At 39.4% G+C, this 21,753-nt stretch overlaps 1 long non-coding RNA gene and 1 pseudogene across 1 annotated transcript in view; one reads left to right on the top strand and one right to left on the bottom strand.

The window, feature by feature from the left end:
• The window catches only part of LOC133043399 (uncharacterized), a 38,629-nt gene extending 22,710 nt beyond the window's left edge, over window positions 1–15,919 (top strand). The window contains exons 2-3 of the long non-coding RNA XR_009689694.1: window positions 4,753–4,844; window positions 15,815–15,919. This is a non-coding gene — a long non-coding RNA (uncharacterized LOC133043399). The remainder of the gene's footprint in view (window positions 1–4,752; window positions 4,845–15,814) is intronic.
• On the bottom strand, window positions 1,110–2,043 carry LOC133044051 (olfactory receptor 6C2-like; annotated as a pseudogene).
• Window positions 15,920–21,753: the final 5,834 nt, after the last annotated feature.

Below are 21,753 nucleotides of genomic sequence, written 5' to 3'. Positions count from 1 at the left end.
TTGAGGGCAGGAGGAGAAGGGGACATCAGAGAATGAGATGGTTGGATGGCATCACCGACTCAATGGACATGAGTTTGGGTGGACTCTGGGAGTTGGCGATGGACAGGGAGGCCTGCGTGCTATGGTTCATGGGGTCGCAAAGAGTCGGACATGACTGAGCGACTGCACTGTATTGAACTGAACCATTAATTTTCCTGTTATTTGTGTTGGTGGTATCTTACAATATTTTAATTTATAATATTTTCTTAGTACCAGAATTTTGATATATTTTTGGAAAAAGTTGTGTTTTTTATTACTGATTACCTTTCATCCTTGATACATTGTGATTGCCCACATTTTGACTTTCTATATTAGTGATATTCAAAAAAATAGCTGCGAGATTTTATTTTTGTCTTTAATGTGTTTTCCTAAAGCATTAGAAGTGTTATAACTATCTTTCTCAATTGTTCATTGTACTTTTACATCATACCTTCATTCATTCTATTCAGTATCTTATCATGTAATTTCAGTTCTCACTGGAATTTTTGTAGAATTTTATCCATATTTGAGCACAACTGTTAGCAGTATTATGCTGCCAGTTTTATGAAATGGTAATGAGTTGTTTTTATTATACCATAACATTTAATTACATGAGATTATATTACCTGGGCTTCACAGGTAGCGCTAGTGATAAAGAACCTGCCTGGCAATGCAGGAGACGTTAGAGATGCCGGTTTGATCCCCACTGGAGAAGGAAATGGCAACCCACTCCAGTATTCTTGCCTGGAGAATTGCATGAACAGAGGTGCCTGGCAGGTTACAGGCAATAGGGTCGCAAAGAGTGGGACACTACTGGAGCAACTTAACACAACAACATACTTAAATACAGATCAATTTATGAGAAATATACTTCCATTTTCTTTACCAAGACAAATCTTCATGAAGTTGAGAAAAAAATAAAGGAAATAATTAAGTTGATTAAGGTGCAACTTAAGTAAATCTAAAGAGGAACAGAGAAATGAAACTGAAATATAGGTTATTAAAATATAAAGAAAACTATAAGCTTCAATAGAAAATTTAGCAACCACTCATCTTTTATGCTAACTTTATTTATTGACTGCTACTTCATTTTACTTCTTTAATAATAATGCAAGTCTTTTGATTGAGTCATTGAGGGATTTCTTCACTTGTTTATTTCTCAGTGTATAAATAAATGTATTTAACATTGGTGAAATGGAAGCCATGAGTAGTGAAATCATTTTATTAATAGGAACTTCTTCCTTGGCTCTAGGATTCATATAGATGAACATGCATGTGCTATATGTGGTGGAAACCACAATCATGTGAGAAGAACAAATGGAAAAAGCCTTTTTTCTTTGCTGGACAGAAGGGAATCCTAAGATTGTCTTCATAATATAAATATAGGATAGAACTACACACGTAAGAGTCAAAATGACGGTCAGCACCCCACAGATTAAAACAGTTTTCTCCATGAACCATGTATCTGAACAGGATATCTTCAGAAGGGAGAGGCATCACAGAGAATATGATTAATGACATTGGAATCACAGAATTTCAGATTTACCCCCAGACTAAGTGGGGAGGTTATGACCAAGAGTCCAGACAACCAAGAGCAAAAAACAAGTCTCTGGCAGACTTCACTGCTGCTCGTGATATGGTCACATAATGCAGGGGTTTGCAGATGGCCATGTAGCAGTCATAGGACATGGCAGCCAGGAGAAAAAATTCTATTATTGCAAAGAGGTCAGTAAAAAACACTTGGCTGGCACAGGCATTGTAGGTAATGACATTGTCACCTGTTGCGACACTTTGCAAATATCTGGGAATACAGGCAGTTGTGAATAAAATCTCTAGGAAGGAGAAATTTTGTAAAAAATATAAGTGTTCTCAGAGGGAATCCACAAAGATGAGTGCAAAGATAGTCAGGTTCCCTGTGACACTCAGCGTGTAGGTGAGAAACAGAAAGATAAAAATCAGAACCTGCAGCTCAGGGTCGTCTGTCAATCCCAGCAGAATAAAGGTTGTTATTGTCCAGTTTTTCATCACTGATGACTTTTGTCCAAACTGCATGCACAGTTATTCAGAAATAATTATGTAGAACATATTATCTGTATAAATACTAATTTAATCAGCTCTACCTTCCTTACATTTTCATATGATATTTTAAATCATAACATGAATATGATTGGCTTACCTGATGGCTCAGTGGTAAAAATATCCACCTACCAATACAGGAGATGCAAGCGATAGGAGTTCAATCCCTGAGTGGAGTAGATCCCCTGGAGAAGGGAATGGTAACCCCCTCCAGTATTCTTGCCTGGGAAATCCCGTGGGCTAATAAACCTGGTGGGCTACAATTCATGGGGTCTCAAAAGAGTCGTACAGAACTAAGCTACTAAACAACAGTAAAAATATGCATATGGTTGAATACATGGCTAAAATAGTGTGATTTCACAAGTAGCGAAATATCATTTGGCTCCCCTAAATCTTCCATATTCAGAGCTAAGTGAAAGAAACAACACGTCATTAGAGTATGCATTTGGTTAACAATTCAGTTCTTGTCAAAATGCTAATACGTGCGTGCTTGGTCCCTTCGTTGTGTCCAACTCTTTGCAACCCTTTGGACTGTAGCTGGCCAAACTTGTCTGTCCATGGGATTCTTCAGGCAAGAATACTGGAGTGGGCTGACATGCCTCCTCCAGGGGATCTTCCTGACCCAGAGCTCGAACTTCCTCTTCTGAGTCTTCTGCATTACAGAGGAATTCTTTACCTACTGAGACACCTGGGAAGCCCCCAAAATACTAACACATAATTTGTAATTTGGACTCCCTCTAGAGTCTTGACCAGAATGTGGAATCTCTGTTCCAGCTTTATAATAAGAGTTTTCTCTTTTTGTTTGTTCATTTGTTTTTCCTGCTGTGGATAAGTGTGTTTACTCCTGTACCATTGTGCAAACTGTTGTGCAACACAGCATTTTAAACACAATTTATTACATTTTTAAAAGAAGTGCTTTGATAAAGGGACTTTAAAATTACACATGATTTTTCTGTGTTATCTGTTTGTTTTGATTGCTTGTACCTATTTAAATCCTCTTCACTTCTGATTACACACCTCTGCCTTTTTTCTCCACAATTGCTATAATTTTGTATAACATTTTTCAGTTAATAAATACACATTTCTGTTTCTACTAATTGATTTTTTTTCTGAATTAACATATTGACTTTAATACCAAGCATATCTACATCTGTGTTGAACCTACTACCAAACTATTCATGTTGATTTCAGTGTGACTAAATCGGAAGACATGATTAGTCACTTTCATCACCCTTCCTGTGTACTCACAGATTCCATTTATTAACAACACAGTCTGTGCAAGGTATTGTATACTCTGTCCTATATTCAGCAACTTAACTGAGTAAACCTAATAATTGATTTTCAGTTGAAGTAAAACTTCCTCTCAAGAGTTTTGTGCAATTCTGCTAGAAGCCTTATCCTATACACCCACTTTTGTCTTCCCATGAACAGCAAAACTCATCACTATGTTAGTACTTAGCTAGAGAATATGTCTGCTGGAATCATAACTTCCTCACCCTGAAAGTAACAACAACAAATGTAGTTTCACGTGTATTGTCAGTGCCTAAGACTATTTTCTTAATAAATTTATTACCAAGCATACACAATAAAAGTGTTTCTTCATATTTGGACTTAAATTCTGATACTCAATATTTTTATTCAATTTTTTTGTATAACTGAGTTTATAGCCAGACACTTCTGGTTATTTTGCTTTTCTTTTCTAAAGAAGAGCTATTTTTAAAAATTAATTTAGATATACTGTGATATTTGGAATTGTGGCAAAAGCTGTAAGGTTGTTCCTTTCCTTCCCTGTTTTTTCAAATAAATAGTTGTATTTTCATTGATAATGTGTTTCTATGCTCACTGTTATCTATAAATGCAATGTTAATTTCAGAAATCAAGTGTTTTATTGATGCTGAGTTTATGCTAAAAGCTACTGCAGTTATTTTCTCAGGCATCTCGACTTAATTACTGAAGTGGGGTAACATAATTTTCAATTTAGAATAAGTGTCTCAAAGATTGTAATACTACATCAATGAGTGAAAAAATTTCCCTTTGAAATCACACTTTATGCATCTGTTAAGAGCTCCTCTTCACCATTTTTAAATTGTATTTTATTCATATTGAGGTAGGAGAAGAGCTGTATCTGATGATTTGCCCAATTCATAACATTAAGCCACCAGTATGGGGATGAAGTGCGGACCTAGGCTCGTAGTTTTGAGAACTAAGACCCTCCCAGAGAATTTGGGGATGTATACAACATATATATTAGATTAAATCCAGAAGTAGTAGGGAATGATTGTTGCCATCTGACCTACTTTTTTATCTTTTTTTTTTTTTTAAATCTCTCAGGTTACATATGTATCACTATGTAACCTTATTCAATATGGTATGGACATTACTCAATGTTCAAATACTGTATTTTTTCTTAAAAAAATGCTGCATAGTATTATAAGGCATATTTCATAGTTTTAGAGAACGAATTTACCATCACTAGTGGGAAATGATGGCATTGGGAGGGATTGACTGGGCATTTGGGATGGATATGTGCACACTACTTATTTAAAATGGATAATCAACAAAGGCTGACTGTAAAAAAAAAATTTAAAAAAGACACAATTAGATAAACTAATTGATATTCACACGCAGCAAACTGATTTCGGTTCATCTATCTTTCAGTAAATATTTGAAAGGAGGGATTTCCCAAGAGTGGTGTTACTGCAGCCTCTTAGAGTGACGAAGGAAGAAGTACACACAGACACACCACACACGTACGTATATTTCCCAACTTGAGGTTGATGGTATAGCTGACGTCATTTCTGCATATATATATTTGGATATCTATTTACATACCCATCTATTTCTATTAACACATTTCATTCATATTTTGAAGACTTTGTAAAATACAGAAACTATAGCTCATAGATCTTAGGTTAATGCAAGCACATGAATTTCCTTTTTCTCGGACAAAATTGTGACTGAAATTAAACAAAAGGAAATACTACTAATGTTGCAAAATTTATCATGCTTACTTTTAAGTCAGTCATTCATAGCTTCCTGAAGTTGATTAAAATAATAATTCCTAAAGGCATTAAATTGAAATGGTAGGTTCAATGAAGGTTTTCATAGAAACTTCTGTTCACTTTGGCTCATGCATTATTTATCACCCTCAGGATTTTTGAACATGTAGAAAGCTCTTTGAGACTGCCATCTTTAAAAAACTGAATTTTATTTTCTTAAGAAAACTCTAAGAAATATTTTTGTGTATAGATTACCTTTTAAAAGGTGGGGGAATTTATTTCTGCCTTAATTTTTAACATTACTTTCTTTCTAATAACCCTGGGGTTCTTCATTTCTTCCTTCTCTAGTTGCTTTAGGTGTAGAGTTTGGTTATTTGTTTGACTTTTTTCTTGTTTCTTGAGGTAAACCTGTATTGCTATGAACCTTCCCCTTAGCACTGCTTTCACAGTGTCCCATAGGTTTTGGGTTCTTGTGTTTTCATTTTCATTCGTTTCTATGCATATTTTGATTTCTTCTATGATTTGTTGGTTATTCAGAAACATGTTATTTAGCCTCCATATGTTTGAATTTTTAATAGTTTTTTTTTTTTTTTTTTCTCTCCCTGTAATTGAGATCTAATCTTACTGCATTGTGGTCAGAAAAGATGACTGGAATGATTTCAATTTATTTGAATTTACTAAGGCTAGATTTATGGCCTAGAACGTGATCTATTCTGGAGAAGGTTCCGTGTGCACTTGAGAAAAAGGTGAAATTGATTGTTTGGGGGTGAAATGCCCTATAGATATCAATTAGGTCTAGCTGGACCATTGTGTCATTTAAAGTTTGTGTTTCCTTGTTAATTTTCTGTTTAGTTGATCTATCCATAGTTGTGAGTGGGGTATTAAAGTCTCCCACTATTATTGTGTTACTATTAATTTCCTCTTTCATACTCGTTAGCATTTGCCTTACATACTGCGGTGCTCCTACATTGGCTGCATGTATATTTATAATTGTTATTTCTTCTTCTTGGATTGATCCTTTGGTCATTATGTAGTGTCCTTCTTTGTCTCTTTTCACAGCCTTTATTTTAAAGTCTATTTTATCTGATATGAGTATTGCGACTCCTGCTTTCTTTTGGTCTCCATTTGACTGAAATATTTTTTTTCCAGCCCTTCACTTTTAGTCAGTATGTGTCCCTTGTTTTGAGGTGGGTCTCTTGTAGACAGCATATATAGGGGTCTTGTTTTTGTATCCATTCAGCCAGTCTTTGTCTTTTGGTTGGGGCATTCAACCCATTTACATTTAAGGTAATTATTGATAGGTATGGCCCCGTTGACATTTACTTTGTTGTTTTTGGGTTCGCGTTTATACAACCTTTCTGTGTTTCCTGTCTAGAGAAGATCCTTTAGCATTTGTTGAAGAGCTGGTTTGGTGGTGCTAAATTCTCTCAGCTTTTGCTTGTCTGTAAAGCTTTTGAATTCTCCTTCATATCTGAATGAGATCCTTGCTGGGTACAGTAATCTGGGCTGTAGGTTATTCTCTTTCATTACTTTAAGTATGTCCTGCCAATCCCTTCTGGCCTGAAGAGTTTCTATTGATAGATCAGCTGTTATCCTTATGGGAATCCCTTTGTGTGTTATTTGTTGTTTCTCCCTTGCTGCTTTTAATATTTGTTCTTTGTGTTTGATCTTTGTTAATTTGATTAATATGTGTCTTAGGGTGTTTCACCTTGGGTTTATCCTGTTTGGGACTCTCTGGGTTTCTTGGACTTGTGTAACTATTTCCTTCCCCCTTTTAGGGAGGTTTTCAGCTATTATCTCCTTGAGTATTTTCTCATGGCCTTTCTTTTTGTCTTCTTCTTCTGAGACTCCTATGATTCGAATGTTGGGGCGTTTCACATTGTCCCAGAGGTCCCTGAGGTTTTCCTCATTTCTTTTGATTCTTTTTTCTTTTCTCCTCTCTGCTTCATTTATTTCCACCATTTTATCTTCTTCCTCACTTATCCTATCTTCTGCCTCCATGATTCTACTATTGGTTCCCTCCAGAGTGTTTTTGATCTCATTTACTGCATTATTCATTTTTAATTGACTTTTTTTTATTTCTTCTAGGTCCTTGTTAAACATTTCTTGCATCTTTTCAATCCTTGTCTCCAGGCTATTTATCTGTAACTCCATTTTGTTTTCAAGATTTTGGATCATTTTTATTATCATTATTCTAAATTCTTTTTCAGGTAGATTCCCTATCTCCTCCTCTTTTATTTGGCTTGGTGGGCATTTTGCAATTTCCTTTACCTGTTGGGTATTTTTCTGCCTTTTCATCTTGTTTAGATTGCTGTGTTTGGAGTGGCCCTTCTGTATCCTGGTAGTCTGTGGTTCCTTTTTATTGTGGAGGATTCTCCCAGTGGGTGTGGTTGGACGATTGGTTTGTCAAGGTTTTCTGGTTAGGGAAGCTTGCGTCGGTGTTCTGGTGTGTAGAATTGAATTTATTCTCTCTGGAGTGCAATGCCGTGTCCAGTAATGAGCTTTGAGATGGGTCTATGTGTTTGGTGTGACTTTGGGCAGCCTGTATGTTGACACTCAGGGCTATGTTCCTGCATTGCTGGAGAATTTGTGTGGTATGTCTTGCTCTGGAACTTAATGGCTCTTGGGTGGTGGTTGGTTTCAGTGTAGGTATGGAGGCTTTTGAATGGTCTCGTATTACTTAATGTTCCCTGTAGTCAGGAGTTTCCTGGTGTTCTCAGGTTTTGGACTTAAGTCTTCTGCCTCTGGATTTCAGTCTTATTCTTCCAGTAGCCTCAAGACTTCTCCAACTATACAGCACTGATAATAAAACTTATAGGTTAATGGTGAAAAGATTCTCCACAGTGAGGGACACCCAGAGAGGTTCACAGAGTTACATGAAGAAGAGGAGAGGGAGGAGGGAGATAGAGATGAGCAGGAGGAGAAAAAGGGGGGACTCAAGAGGAGAGTGATAGATCTACGCAGTACTCTGTTCCCTAAGTGTTCTCCATAGTTCAGAACATCCACAGAGATTCACAGAATTGGATTGAGAAGTGAAGGGGGAGGGAGGAAATAGAGGTGATCTGGGGGAAGAAAAGGAGAGTCAAAAGGGGGAGAGAGTGATCATCACACTCTTGAATAAAAATGGGTACTGAATATTGGATTCTTAAATGTCCAAAATTTATATCAAATACTGAAAACAAAGATTAAAAACCTAGAGTAGAGGTTAGACTCTTAAAAATACAATATTAAAAACAAAAACAAATTTAAGAACTATATATGAAGTTCATTTTAAAATAGGGTCATTGTTTTTTTGCAAGGTTACAGTGAAATGAAAATGAAAATTAAGGAGTAATAGAAGAGTAATAGAAGCCTTTAAAAGAAAATAAAAGAAAAAAAAATTTTTTAATTAATTAAAAAATAGTAAAAATATATGAAAATGAAAATTAAGGAGTAATAGAGGAGTAATTGAGGACTTTAAAAGAAAATAAAAGAAAATGAAAATGAAGTAGTAATAGAGGAGCAATAGGGAACTTTAAGATAAAAAATTTTAAAAAGTTAAAAAGAAGAGAAAAAAAATTTTTTTTTACTTTTTTTAAGAAAAAAAAATAGTAAAAATATATCTAGGAATTTCTCTGGAGCTGTTGTGGGCCGTGTGGGTTTGGTTCAGTTTCAGATAGCTCCTTTTTCCAGCTTACACTTCTCGATATCTATAGGCCCCATCCAGTGCAGTTGGTTTTAAATACAGGCATTTTAATCTGTTGCACCTGTCACTTCTGAAGCGGTTCCCTTTGTTTATTTGGCTTCTGTTTGCAGGTCTCTTCCGTGTCTAATTTCCACCCTCACACACGTGGGCGGAGGTGGTCCTTGTTCAGGTTCGCTTGTTCAGTCGCTGCAGGGAGGGAGGGGCGCTGCAGACAAATGTCACTGGCGTGTGTGGGGCGCACTCGCGGTGTTCCGGCCACACTGGGTTTGCCCCCGCTCCCGGTGTGTGCTTCCCCCATCTACACTGCTCAGGCTCCAGGCTGCTCTACAGGGAGCGGGCCCTGCGTGGTGTGCAGTTCCAGTTTTCAGGTACTTCAGAAAAGCGCGAACTCGGTTGGGCCTGCGTTTTGTGCCTTCCCCAGCCCCAGCAGCTCAGGCAGCCAGGAGCTTGACAATCGCACTCTCCCTGGGTGCGGTACGCCTTATCCCCTCCACAGTCCCAGCCTCAGTTTCCCTGCATGCCAGTTGGGTGCGCATTGTGTCTGTTCTGGGGAGCTGGTCTCTAGCCGCAATCCTCCCAGTGGATGTCAACCATCCAGAATCTCAGGAAGTCTTTGTTTAGAAACTGGGAGCCTGTTTGCAGTTTGGTAGGGGATGCCGTTTCTGGGGCCCGAGTTTGCCCCTTTCCCCTCCCCTTTGCCTTCTGCCTACGGTGGGGGATGGGCCGGTCCACCATCGGCTAGCTCTTCTCTGGAATTGTTCAGTCCTTCCTTTGTTCTGCGAACAGGCCGGCAGTGTGTTTGCTTAGCTCACTTTTCGATGGTTAATTTTTTTCTCTCTCTTGCTATCCCACAGTTTAAGTCGCTATCTCACTTTAGCTCCCTCCGATTGCCCTCAGGGCATTCAGGCCCAGTCCTTACCCTAAGCAATGCCGTCTGCTCCTCTCTGTTCAGCCCCCACTTGCTGGTGGCGGATGCGAATGTCTGGGGTACTTTTCTGCTGGGAGTTGCTTTTAGGCATGTAATCTGTGGGTTTTATTTATTTTTCCTCCCAGTTAGGTTGCCCTCCGAGATTTGAAAACTTCTCCCAGACCCGCCCGTGAGAGGGTTTCCTGGTGTTTGGAAACTTCCTCTATTACTACTCCCTTCCCGGGATGGTTCTCCATCCCTAGCTTTTTTGTCTCTCTTTTTATCTTTTATATTTTGTCCTACCTCCTTTCAAAGACAATGGGCTGCTTTTCTGGGTTCCTGATGTCCTCTCCTAGCAATCAGAAGTTGCTTTGTGCAGTTTGCTCAGTGTTCAAATGTTCTTTTGATGAATTTGTAGGGGAGAAAGTGGTCTCCCCGTCCTATTCCTCCACCATCTTAGCTCCTCCCCCCAGGACTTTGTCTTTTAAAATCACCTGTCCCTTGTAAGAGCCTAAGTCCAGATGGGTAAACTTTTGGAAGTTCTCTTTTAGCCTTTCCAGAAGGGGTAATGGGGTTCTCATTGGGCCCCTGAGTTATTGCTGAGACTGGGCACAGTCCCACAAGTAATATGCTTCCTTCTATTTCCATGGGTGGACTTCCTTAGGGGTGAGTCTTTCTGAAGCTTATCCTACCCAGTACTGTTGCAACCTCAGAGCCAGGCATCCCTGCGTCAGGGTGCAGATCCTCAGGCCAGCTGAGGCATGATAGCCTCCTGAAGATTGAATCCTCGGGCTGGTCAAGGCATGTCGACTTCCTGGGAACCCTGGACTGGTGGATCCCCGAACAGGTTGAGGCATGACAACCTTTTGAGGACCAGATCCTTAGGCAGGTCAAGGTAGTATGACCTCCTGGGACACCCCTCCCCCAAGACTGGCAGATCCCTGAGCAGGTTGAGGTGTGACAATCTCTCACGGACCAGATCCCTAGGCAGACTGAGGCAGGTTGACTTCTTGGGATACTGGGCTGATGGATCCCTGAGTAGGCTGAGGCGTGACGACCTCGTGGGGACTGGATCTCTTGGCAGATCGAGGCAGGTCAACCTCCTGGAACCCCTGGGCTGGAGTTGGGTATTCCCAAGGTCTCCAGTATGACCAGTGCTGGGTAGGATTAAGGGGTTGTAATTTTAACTTATTGCCAGTTTGTTCACCCAGAGAAGGCAATGGCACCCCACTCCAGTACTCTTGCCTGGAAAATCCCATGGTTGGAGGAGCCTGGTAGGCTGCAGTCCATGGGGTCGTGAAGAGTTGGACATGACTGAGCGACTTCACTTTCACTTTTCACTTTTATACATTGGAGAAGGAAATGGCAACCCATTCCAGTGTTCTTGCATGGAGAATCCCAGGGACAGGGTTGCACAGAGTCGAACACGACTGAAGTGACTTAACAGTAGCAGCAGTTTCTTCACCACAGATGGGAATAGATATCATGATGTAAAGCAATCCAAGCCTGTGCCCTGAGACTGATAACCTGGAGAAACAGTCATAAGCCTTATCCTTTTACTACTCTAAGGGAATGTATGTCACTGATTTCCTCCCCTAGTCCTCTATAAGAGCAGTTTAGGGTGTCTCCAATGGTAAACATTCCATTGTCATAGACCCACTTTAGGTAATAATGGAAGTAATGATGAAGGAGTGGGTTATCTGGTCCTGTTAGGGGCATTAAGGGTATTTTAATAATAAGCGGGGTGGAGCAATGTTGCCCACAAGGGGGCAAGGTCCTGGTTGTAGGAGTTAGTAATTGGTTTAAGAACAAATTGATAAGGGGCAACAAACCAGATGTTCCATAAAAGTGGAGTGGAGATTTGATCCAGGGGAGACAGTGGAAACAGTGTCAGACTTTATTTTGGGGGGGCTCCAAAATCACCACAGATGTGATTGCAGCCAGGAAATTAAAAGATGCTTACTCCTTGGAAGGAAAGTTATGACCAACCTAGATAGCATATTAAAAAGCAGAGTCATTACTTTGCAAACAAAGGTCTGTCTAGTCAAGGCTATGGTTTTTCCAGTAGTCATGTATGGATGTGAGGGTTGGGCTGTGAAAAAAGCTTAGCACCAAAAAAATTGATGTTTTTGAACTATGGTGTTGGAGAAGACTCTTGACAGCCCCTTGGGCTGCAACCCAAGATCCAACCAGTCCATCCTAAAGGAGATCAGTCCTGGGTGTTCATTGGAGGGACTGATGCTGAAGCTGAAACTCTAGTACTTTGACCACTTCATGTGAAGAGTTGACTCATTGGAAAAGACCCTGATGCTGGGAGGGATTGGGGGCGGGAGGCAAAGGGGACGACAGAGGATGAGATGGCTAGATGGCCTTACCAACTCAATGGACATGGGTTTGAGTAGATTCTGGGAGTTGGTGATGGACAGGGAGGCCTGGCATGCTGCAATTCATGGGGTCGCAAAGAGTCGGACATGACTGAGCGACTGAACTGAACTGAACTGAACTGATGCTTGTAACTTTAGGAGAAGGATGGTAAGGGTTTGGGCCCAAACAGCCTGCAGGGCTAACTCCCAAAGTGGCAAACATTATCCCTGGAAGCCCAATTGCCTTTGAAGGGATGCCAACTGATGGACTTCTAGCAGGCCTGGTGTGCCTGTCTCCCACCCTAGCAGGTTCACTGAGAGATGCTAATGTTGCACATGTTGTAGGAAACATGGAAGAAGAAGGCCTGAATATCTAGAGGGGTTGGATATTACACAGCATTTCCCTCCCAATGGCCAGTTATTTTCTGGTTGTCCCTCTAGAAGATTGTAGAGGCAAATTGTGGGCCTGGATGGGGCTCAGGAAAAGAGCATGAAACAGGAGGGAAGGGGGCAGGGCACAACTGTTGAAAGAATGACGAAGCACAAGGGCATAACATAAACCAATTAAAATCAAATGGGTTTAAGATGGCAAGTCAAATTTAAGTAAACCTTAATCCCCAATCTGCAAACTAAATGATACACCCAGAGGTAGCAGGACAGTTTCAAGCCACTATCAAAAGACAGAGGAGTGGGTGTTTCCCCAATAGTTGGGATGACCATCCCACTCATTAGCATATGAATTCACCCAGCTCACAAAGCCACACCACATTCCATGGCCAAAGCACTTGCCCTCTGTGATGGCCCACACCCTGTGGAGTGTGCTTCTCTGAATCCAAACAAACCCACCTCTTACCTATCACTGCGTCTCTAACAGAATTTTTGCAATGAGACGTCAGAGCCTGAGCTTCATTAGGTCCTGAAGCCAGGCATCATGGGTTTTGGTCCTCCTCAAGTCTCGGGAGAGAGGAGCTGGAGGATGGGAGGGAAAAGTAGTGGGAAAAACGTGCCAAGGAATCCCCTTCATAACCTGCTGGAAAATCGGCTAGATACCTGACCTGTGCTCACAGTTTTCATTGGCCTGATCCTTGGCACAAAGAAGATTAAGGATAGGAGAACCCCCACCAGCTTGGGTAACAACTACCAGGGCTCAGCAGATAGTGGAGCCATTGGAACATACTGAGAAGTAGCCTCTCCAGAGTCCCCCATTCGCACCCACTTACACTTGCCTGTTCACGATGGGGGGGGGGGGGGGGGGTCAAGGAAACAAGAAACAAGAAGTTGTAAAGGAATTGAGATTTTGCTAGGCATCTGTCCTTCCAGCCACAGGAGCAAGGACCGCCTATCTTAACTGGAGGTCTTCTGGAATGTGAGACTGAGCTGTGTGAGCTTTATGCTGAGTTTGTTTTTCACTGTCCTGGTTTCCAGCACACTGGGCTTCTTGTCACTTCCCCTGCACTGTGTTTTCTTCACGTTCAGCTTCCACAGAGGGAGCTTACGCCAAGTTGGTCTGCTGTGCTTGACCTCCTCCTTGTGGGGGCCACGCCAAGGTTGTTTCAGCCAGGTTAAATCAGAGTCAGGGCACCATAGATGTCAGGGGAGTGTGTAATTTCCTTGGTTCTGTCTCATCACAACAAAAATTTGAAGTGACAGACCAACATTACAGCCCTCAGACAGACTGTGTCACAGCTCTTGGACAGATCAGTGGTACAGCTCCGTGTTACAGCTCAGTTTAATTTAGAAAATAAAGGAAAGTACATCCTCGAGGTGTGAGAGCATGACGACCCAAAAGATGTTTTGGCCTTTGGGGCCATGAGGTCTCTGTTAAAATTGCTCAAATTTATTGTTAAAAGCAGCCTTAGATATTAAACAAATGAGTTGGAGTGGACACTATCCAATAAAACTTTGTTTATGAGAAGAAGTGTGGATTGATTTTACCCTCAGGCTTCAATATCTTTGACACTTGCCCCAGAATGTAGTCCTTACTCTTAAGTGGCTCTCCCAGTGTTCAGCTGGAAGTCTGTGGTTGAGAAGATATTCATAAGTTGTCTTTACTTTGGCTGGGCCAAAACTCCAAGCCCACTTGACTGTTCAGCCCCTACTATCTCTGTCAAACTTTCAGCCTTATCACTGGAGAACATAGACTACACTTACTCTGCATGTATTCAGTCAATCAGTTAGCCAAAGATACATGGGGGAACTTCTGTTCAGATTCCAACTCTCCTGATTTAGATTCTAGCAGCCCTAACTGGAGGATACTAACCACTTCAGCTGACCTGATTTTTCTTTTTTAATTTATTGTTTATATCAATTATAATTGCTTTAAAATGTTGTGTTAGTTTCTACTGTACAACAGCTTGCAGCAGCTGTCTCTTCCCTCCTAAGCCTCTTTGCACAACCCCCATCCTAGCCTCCTGGGTCATCACAGAGCACTGAGCTGGGCTCTCTGTGCTTCACAGCAGCTTCCCACCAGCTATCTATTTTACACATAGTAGGGGATACATGTTAATGCTACTGTCTCAATTTGTCCCACCCTCTCTTTCCTTCGTTGTGTCCACATGTTCATTCATCACATCTGTGTCTCTAGTTCTGTCCTGCAAATAGATTCATCAGTACCACTTTTCTAGATTCCACATATATGTATTAATATATGATATTTGTTTTCCTCCTCCTGACTTGTTTCAATCTGTATGACAGAGTATAGGTTCTTCCACATCACTAAATGACCCAATTTTATTCTTTTTCATGGTTGAATAAATTTTCATTGTATATTTGTACACAACTTCTTTCTGCATTCATCACTCAAGGGCCATATAGGTTGCCACCATGTCCTGGCTATTGTAAATAGTACAGCAATGAATAGTAGTGTACAAGTGTCTTTTTGAATTATGGTTTTCTTAGGGTATAAGCCTAGCCATGGAATTTGTTGGTAATATGATAGTTTTGTTCATAGTTTCTTAAGAAGCATCCATACTATTTTCCATAATGGTTGTATCAACTTATATTCCCACCAACAGAGCAAAAGTTTTCCTTTTCTCTACATTCTCTTCAGCATTTGTTGTTTGTAGATTTTTTTGATGATGGTCATTTGACTGGTGTGATGTGACACCTCACTGTGGTTTTGATTTGCATTTGTCTCATAATGAGTGATGTCAAGCGTCTTTTCATGCCTTTGTTGGCTATCTGGTGTTGTCTTTGAAGAAATGTCTGTCTAGGTCTTCTGCTCATTTTTTGGTTGGGTTGTTTGTATTTTGATATTGAGCTGCATAAACTGCTTATGTATTTTGGAGGTCAGTACTTTGTGATGGTTCATTTGCAAATATTTTCTCCCTTTCTGAGGGTTGTCTTTTCTTCTTACTTGTGGTTTTCTTTTCTGGACAAAAGCTCTAAGTTTAATTAGGTCCCATTTGTTTATTTTTGTTTGTGTTTTAATTACTTCAGAGGACAGGTCTAAAAAGATCTTGTTGTGATTTATGTCAGAATATTCTGCCTATGTTTTCCTCTAGGAGTTTTATAGTATCCAGTTTTACACTTAGGTGTTTAATCCATTTCAATACTACTTTTGTGTGTGGTATTAGAGAATGTTACAGTTTCATTCTTTACATGCAGTTGTTTCTCTGTTGTATATTTTGCCTCTTTTGTCCTAGATTAATGTCAATAGGTACATGGGCTAATGCAACACTTTCTTACTTGAATTCTTTAAAATATTTTCACAAATGCAGCATCAGTTTGGTTTACTCCCACACAATATTTATTTTTCTTCTTTCAGTTTATCTCTGGACCAAAACATCGGATTGAAGTGGATGTGGAAACAATATCTAGAATTCAGCACAGGAGGCAGTTTTAAACTTCTTGACTTTATTAAATTATTTTTTAAATGATGGAAGCTTATAAAAAGACAGAGCACAAGTTTAAAGGGTTTCTTGTTGAACATGTCTAGAACAAAATGAGAATCATATGAGAAACAAAGCTATGCTTTATAACTCATAGAATAAGATAAAAATATGATGTGAAATAAATAAATATATAAAAACTACAAAAAAATTTTCTTATAGTCACCTGTGAATCAACAAGCATAGATGTAGCGATGGAATTAGAAAGTCCCTATAGGTGAAAACCAATATAAAAAATAATTTGATGAGGAACAAATTATTCTTCACTCTCAAATTATTGCTTACATTTAAAATAAGAAGAATCCATGGCAACACCTGGAAGACCTCCTAGGTTTCAGGATGACTAATCTTCAAACAAATCCAAAAATGATGAATGTTGGCAAGGATGTATAGAAATATAAACTTAAAAATGTTTCAAGCTTGTGTTTCAAGATGGCAAAGTAGGACATGGAACTCACCTCCCCAACTAGGATCACATCAAAAACACAACAGATAGAACGATTCTCACTGAAGGTTAACTGGAGACTGGCGGGAGTCATGTACAACCAGGATTGCAAGACAGACCCACGCAGAGCTGGGTAGGAATGGGAGATAAGCAGGACCGAACTTACACGGAATGAACCAGCCAAGACCCAACCCTTGGGCCTTCTGCATCAGGAACTTGGGACCTGACCCAACTCCCAATAGGTAATGATGGCCTCTGAGCAGAAGAGAAACCCTATCTCATTCCTGGCTCCAGACCTAGCCCCTCTTCTCCAGCCCTACCTTCTAGCAAGTTAAGATGAGGTCATTAGGCTGGGCTCTGTTCCAGTATCACAAGTGGTCTTATTAAAAGGGTAGATTTGGATGCAGAGGCAGACACAAATAATGAGAAGATAGTGTAAAGACAGAGACGTGGAGGAAGAAGATGGCCAGGTGATGATGGAGGCAGAAACTAGAGATATGCAGTGAGGGAACACTAAAGATACTGACTGCATCAGGAGCTCAGAGAGAGGCATGGAAGAGCTACTTCCTCAGCTTCCTCTTCTTCAGAAGGAACTGATATCTTAATTTGTGAATTCTAGCATCCAGAACTGTTAGACAATGTATTTCTGTTATCTTATTCTACCATTATGTTATATTGCTATGAAAGCAAACTAATGAGTAGGAAGGTGCCAAGTCTCTCCAATTGTATCTGACGCGTGTGACCCCATGGACTGCAGCCCACTAGGGTTCTTTGTCCATGGGATTCTCCAAGCAAGAATACCAGAGTGGGTTGCCATGCCTTCCTCCAGGGAGCAAACTAATAAAGCATCTAAAAACAGAACTTCAAAGTACATGTAGCAAAAAAACAAACAAAACAAACAAAAATAATAAATGAAAAATTAAAAAATAAATGAAAAAAAAAATTAAAAATGAAAAATAAAAATTAAAAAAATGAAAAATTAAAAAATTACAGCTGAAAAATTAAGTACTACTCACTCAGTAGCAGATAGAAATAGTAGACAGATAGCCAATAAGGATATAAAATATCCCAATAACCCATCAACCAACTGAAGCTAGATGTCATTAGCAGAATATGCTATACAATAACAGGATACATGGAAAGGTCTCTGGGCAGATCTGACACTAATGCAGGAATTCATGAGAGAGTTAGAGAAGAGCAAACCTTAATAACATATATAAGCATACAAATATTTCAGGATGAACCCTGAACCAGAGGCCCACGGCTCAAACAACAACAACAAAAACAGTTTTAGCAAAGGTTTAAATTACTAAACTGAGTGTTCAGTCATACTACATAAGACAAGACTAAGCTTGTAGTTTGAGTCTCAAAGAGTTTATTGCTAGCTTAAAAAAAGAAAACAAAAAACATTCACATTTTTCAGGTGAATATAATAGAATTCAGAGTTTATGTAGTATACTATCCAAAATGTGAGGATAGAATCCAAAATCACTGACTATATAAAGAATGGGTAAAATGTAACCCATTCAAAAAAAAAAAAAATCATTTACTAAAGGGACATCTTGCAGGTGCCAAGTCCTGAGGACTCAGATATTGATAGAATTACACAGAGATTTTAAATCAATCTGTACAACTGTTCTATAGGAAGATAATGAAAAGCAAAGATTTCTCATAAGAGAAAGAGAAAACATGTAGTATTAAAAGGAAAATGTTAAAAATGAAAATGTAGTATGTTTCTGAAGAAAGTCACACTTTGGGCTTAATTACTGGATAAAGATTACAGAAGAAAAAGGCAATGAATTTTAAATAACAACAATAGAAATTGTGTAATCCTTATAAAAGGGAGAAGTAAACTTTTTAATTTACAAAGACACTGGGACCAATGGTCAATGTTGAAGTCTATCATATGTGTAACTTGGATCCAAGAGGAAGAGAGAGAATGGGACAGAAAAAATGTAAAAATAGTTTATGGCTGGAAACTTTTCAAAATGTTAGGAAAGAAGTAAATCTATACATTTAAGAAGTTTAATCAACTCATAAGAGTGATGTTCAAAGAAAATTGAACATAGACATATTAAAATCAAAGCATTAGGGACTTCCTTGGTGGTTTGATGGTTAAGACTCTGAGCTGCCAATGCAGGGGCCATGGGCTCTATCCCTGGTCAGGAAACTAAGATCCCACATGCCCTGCAGTGTGACCAAATGATTAAAATTTAGCTCTTCCAGGTGGCGCTAGTGGTAAAGAACCCGCCGGCCTATGCAGAAGACAAAAAGAGATGTGGGTTCTATCTCTGGGTCAGGAAGATCCCCTGGAGAAGGAAATGGCAATCCCCACTCCAATATTCTTGCCTGGAGAATCCCCATGGACAGTGGAGCCTGGTGGTCTACAGTCTAAATAGAGTTGAAAAGAGTCAGACACAACTGAAGCAACTTCGCATGCACATACAGAGGCTATTAACCAGATTTAGAACATTGGGCTTTCCTGATGGCTCAGATGGTAAAGAATCTGCTTGCAATACAGGAGACCTGGGTTTGATCACTGGGTTGGGAAGATCCCATGCCTGCAGAATATCATGGACAGAGGAGCCTGACAGGCTACAGTCCATGGGGTCACAAAGAGTCAGACACAACTGAGTGACTTTCACTTTTCATAGAGAAAACATTTTAAAATGTTTCTATAAAACAAACTGAAATAAAAATATATGAACATGAATAAATACAAAATATATGTAAACATAAATGTAAAATATGTATTAAAGTTTTAATGAAATAGAATAAGATCATAAATAAATATAGAACTCAAGAGCCCCATGAGAAACAACCTAAATGTCCATTGACAGATGAACGGATAAAGCAGATGCAGCATATGCACACAATTAAACTTTAGTCACAAAAGGAAACAATGCCGTCTGTAGCAGCACGGACGCAGATGGAGACAGAAATACTGAGCAAAGTGAGTCAGAAAGAGAGAGGCAAATGCTATATGATAGCACTTATGTGGAATTGAAAATATAACACCTATGAACTTATCTACCATATAAAAACAGACATACACATACACACACACACACACACACACACACACACACACATATATATATAGAGAATGGATAAACAACAAGGTCCTACTTATAGCACAGGGAACTATATCCTATGATGAACAGACTTATGGTTTTCAAGTGGGGAGAAGAGTGGGAGAGGGATAGAACAAGAGTCTAGGATTAGCAGACACAAACTAGTATATACATAGAATGGATAAACTACAGGATCCTACTTAGAGCACAGGGAACTATATCCTATAATAAACCATAATGGAAACAATATGAAAAAGATTGCATATGTGTGTATAGTTGAACCACTTTACAGCAGAAATTAATACAACAGTAAATCACCTATACTTCAGTTTTTTTAAAAAGGCCCATGAAATGTATAAACAGAAGAATCATAAAGATCTGGAAGGTATATCTGAAAATTATTAGCAGTATATTTTCACTTTGCCTTTTCTTTTGATAAAATATTTTTTCTCTATTATTATGTGAATTGTTTACACTGACACTTAATTGGCCTTCCCTGATAGTTCAGTTGGTAAAGAATTCGCCTGCAGTGCAGAAGACCTGGGTTCGATCCCTAGGTTGGGAAGATCCCCTGGAGAAGGGAAAGGCTACCTGCTCCAGCATTCTGGCCTGGAGAATTCCTTGGGCTGAATAGTCCATGGGGAGCAAAGAGTCTAATACAACTGAATGACTTTCACTTTCACTTTCAAACATTGGTGGTGGTTTAGTTGCTAAGTCATGTCTGACTCTTGCAACCCTATGGACAAAGGAGCCTGGCAGGCTATATTGTCCATGGGATTCTCTAAGCAAGAATACTGGAGTGGGTTGCCGTTTCCTTCTCCAGCGAATTCACCCAATCCAGGAATCGAACCTGGGTCTCCTGCATTGTAGGCGGATTCTTTACCAATTGAGCTTTAAGGGAAGTCCACATTCAACCGTTAATTACAAATATTACAAGTTTAATAAACTGGAAACATTGTATTTATCATCTTAAAATGCCTCACAAAATTTTGAAATAAAATAACAGATGGTTACTTTTTGTCTTGTAATCTGATACTAATTATTGCATACCTGGCCTCTTCTGATGCTAATGTTATTTACAGGCACCTCTCTGAGGACATTTTCCCCAGGTCTGTGTTCCCTTATTTGCCCCCAAAGTCTATTACACAAGAGACACATTAGTAACATTTAAGACATGTTTGTTTGTTTCACTTAATTGAAAATTGGGTCATTTTTTTTAAAGGGTAGTTCTGTCAGTTTAGAAATATGTTCCTCTGCCAGAAATATCAGAATATCAACTTTCCCAGGAACAGAGAGAGATCCCTATCTAGCCATTGAAATTACTGTTAGCTCTGCAGTTCCAGAGTAAAGACTTCCTGGACTCAGTGGGAGACAGGCTTTCTGTTGAGTAAAATCTTCATCTTGTGTGGGTGGAGGACGACTTACTGAGAACTCATCAACAGCACAGCCCTCTGTGAGTAGGATTCTGTGCTCCTAAGAATGGGCAGAGACCACCCTTCTCTCTCTCCACCATAAGACCTTCCTGCGTGACTTTTTTTTTCACCCTTTGCAACTTTGGGGTTAAGGGAACATCAGAGGTTACGAGTATCAGAGAAATATTTTTTAAATCATTTTCTGTCCCTTTTCTGAATTCTAGAATGATGCTTTCCTCTGAGGAAACTATCTCTACCAAAATAACTCATATGCTTTGTCATTTTAATATTTTATGAAAGGTTTCAACAACTGCTTATAAAGTGTGGATTCTTAATATGTTTGGCAAATATAGGGCAATCATTGATAATCTGTTTTCATGTATCAATATGGTGAAGTTCATCCAAATACAATGGAAGTTTAGAGAAATGCACCTACATGTTCTCTGCCATAAGCTTTCCCTCACTTTAAACAAAAGCTGTGTGTAATATATGTGAATTGAGTGACTTATTTGCTTACAAGTCAGTGACTCCATCCCCTAATAGTCTTTCATATTGTAATGAAAATTCAGTATTTTAACATCTATATCAATATCAGTGTCAATTAATTTCACTGAAGTGCTAAGAAGATGGAATATGAAGGACTGAAAAAATAGTAATATATTTGGAATAAAAGATTAGTGTCTTTCCTCAGGACACACAGGTTAGATCCTTGAGAGAGTCAGATACCTGGAGTTGGTGTGACAGCCCTGAGCGGAGGTGTCTAGGCTGCAGAGACAATTCATTCTTGTCCCACCACTGGAAATGCTGTGCCGTCTCTGTATGACCTTTAAGCTGCTGTTGAGGTGGGGAGGATAACTTTTAGCAAAACTTTTTCTTTTTTTCTA

Source organism: Dama dama, chromosome 22 (assembly GCF_033118175.1).
Source record: "Dama dama isolate Ldn47 chromosome 22, ASM3311817v1, whole genome shotgun sequence".
Lineage (NCBI taxonomy): Eukaryota > Metazoa > Chordata > Mammalia > Artiodactyla > Cervidae > Dama > Dama dama.
This window is presented reverse-complemented; position numbering and strand designations above follow the sequence as displayed.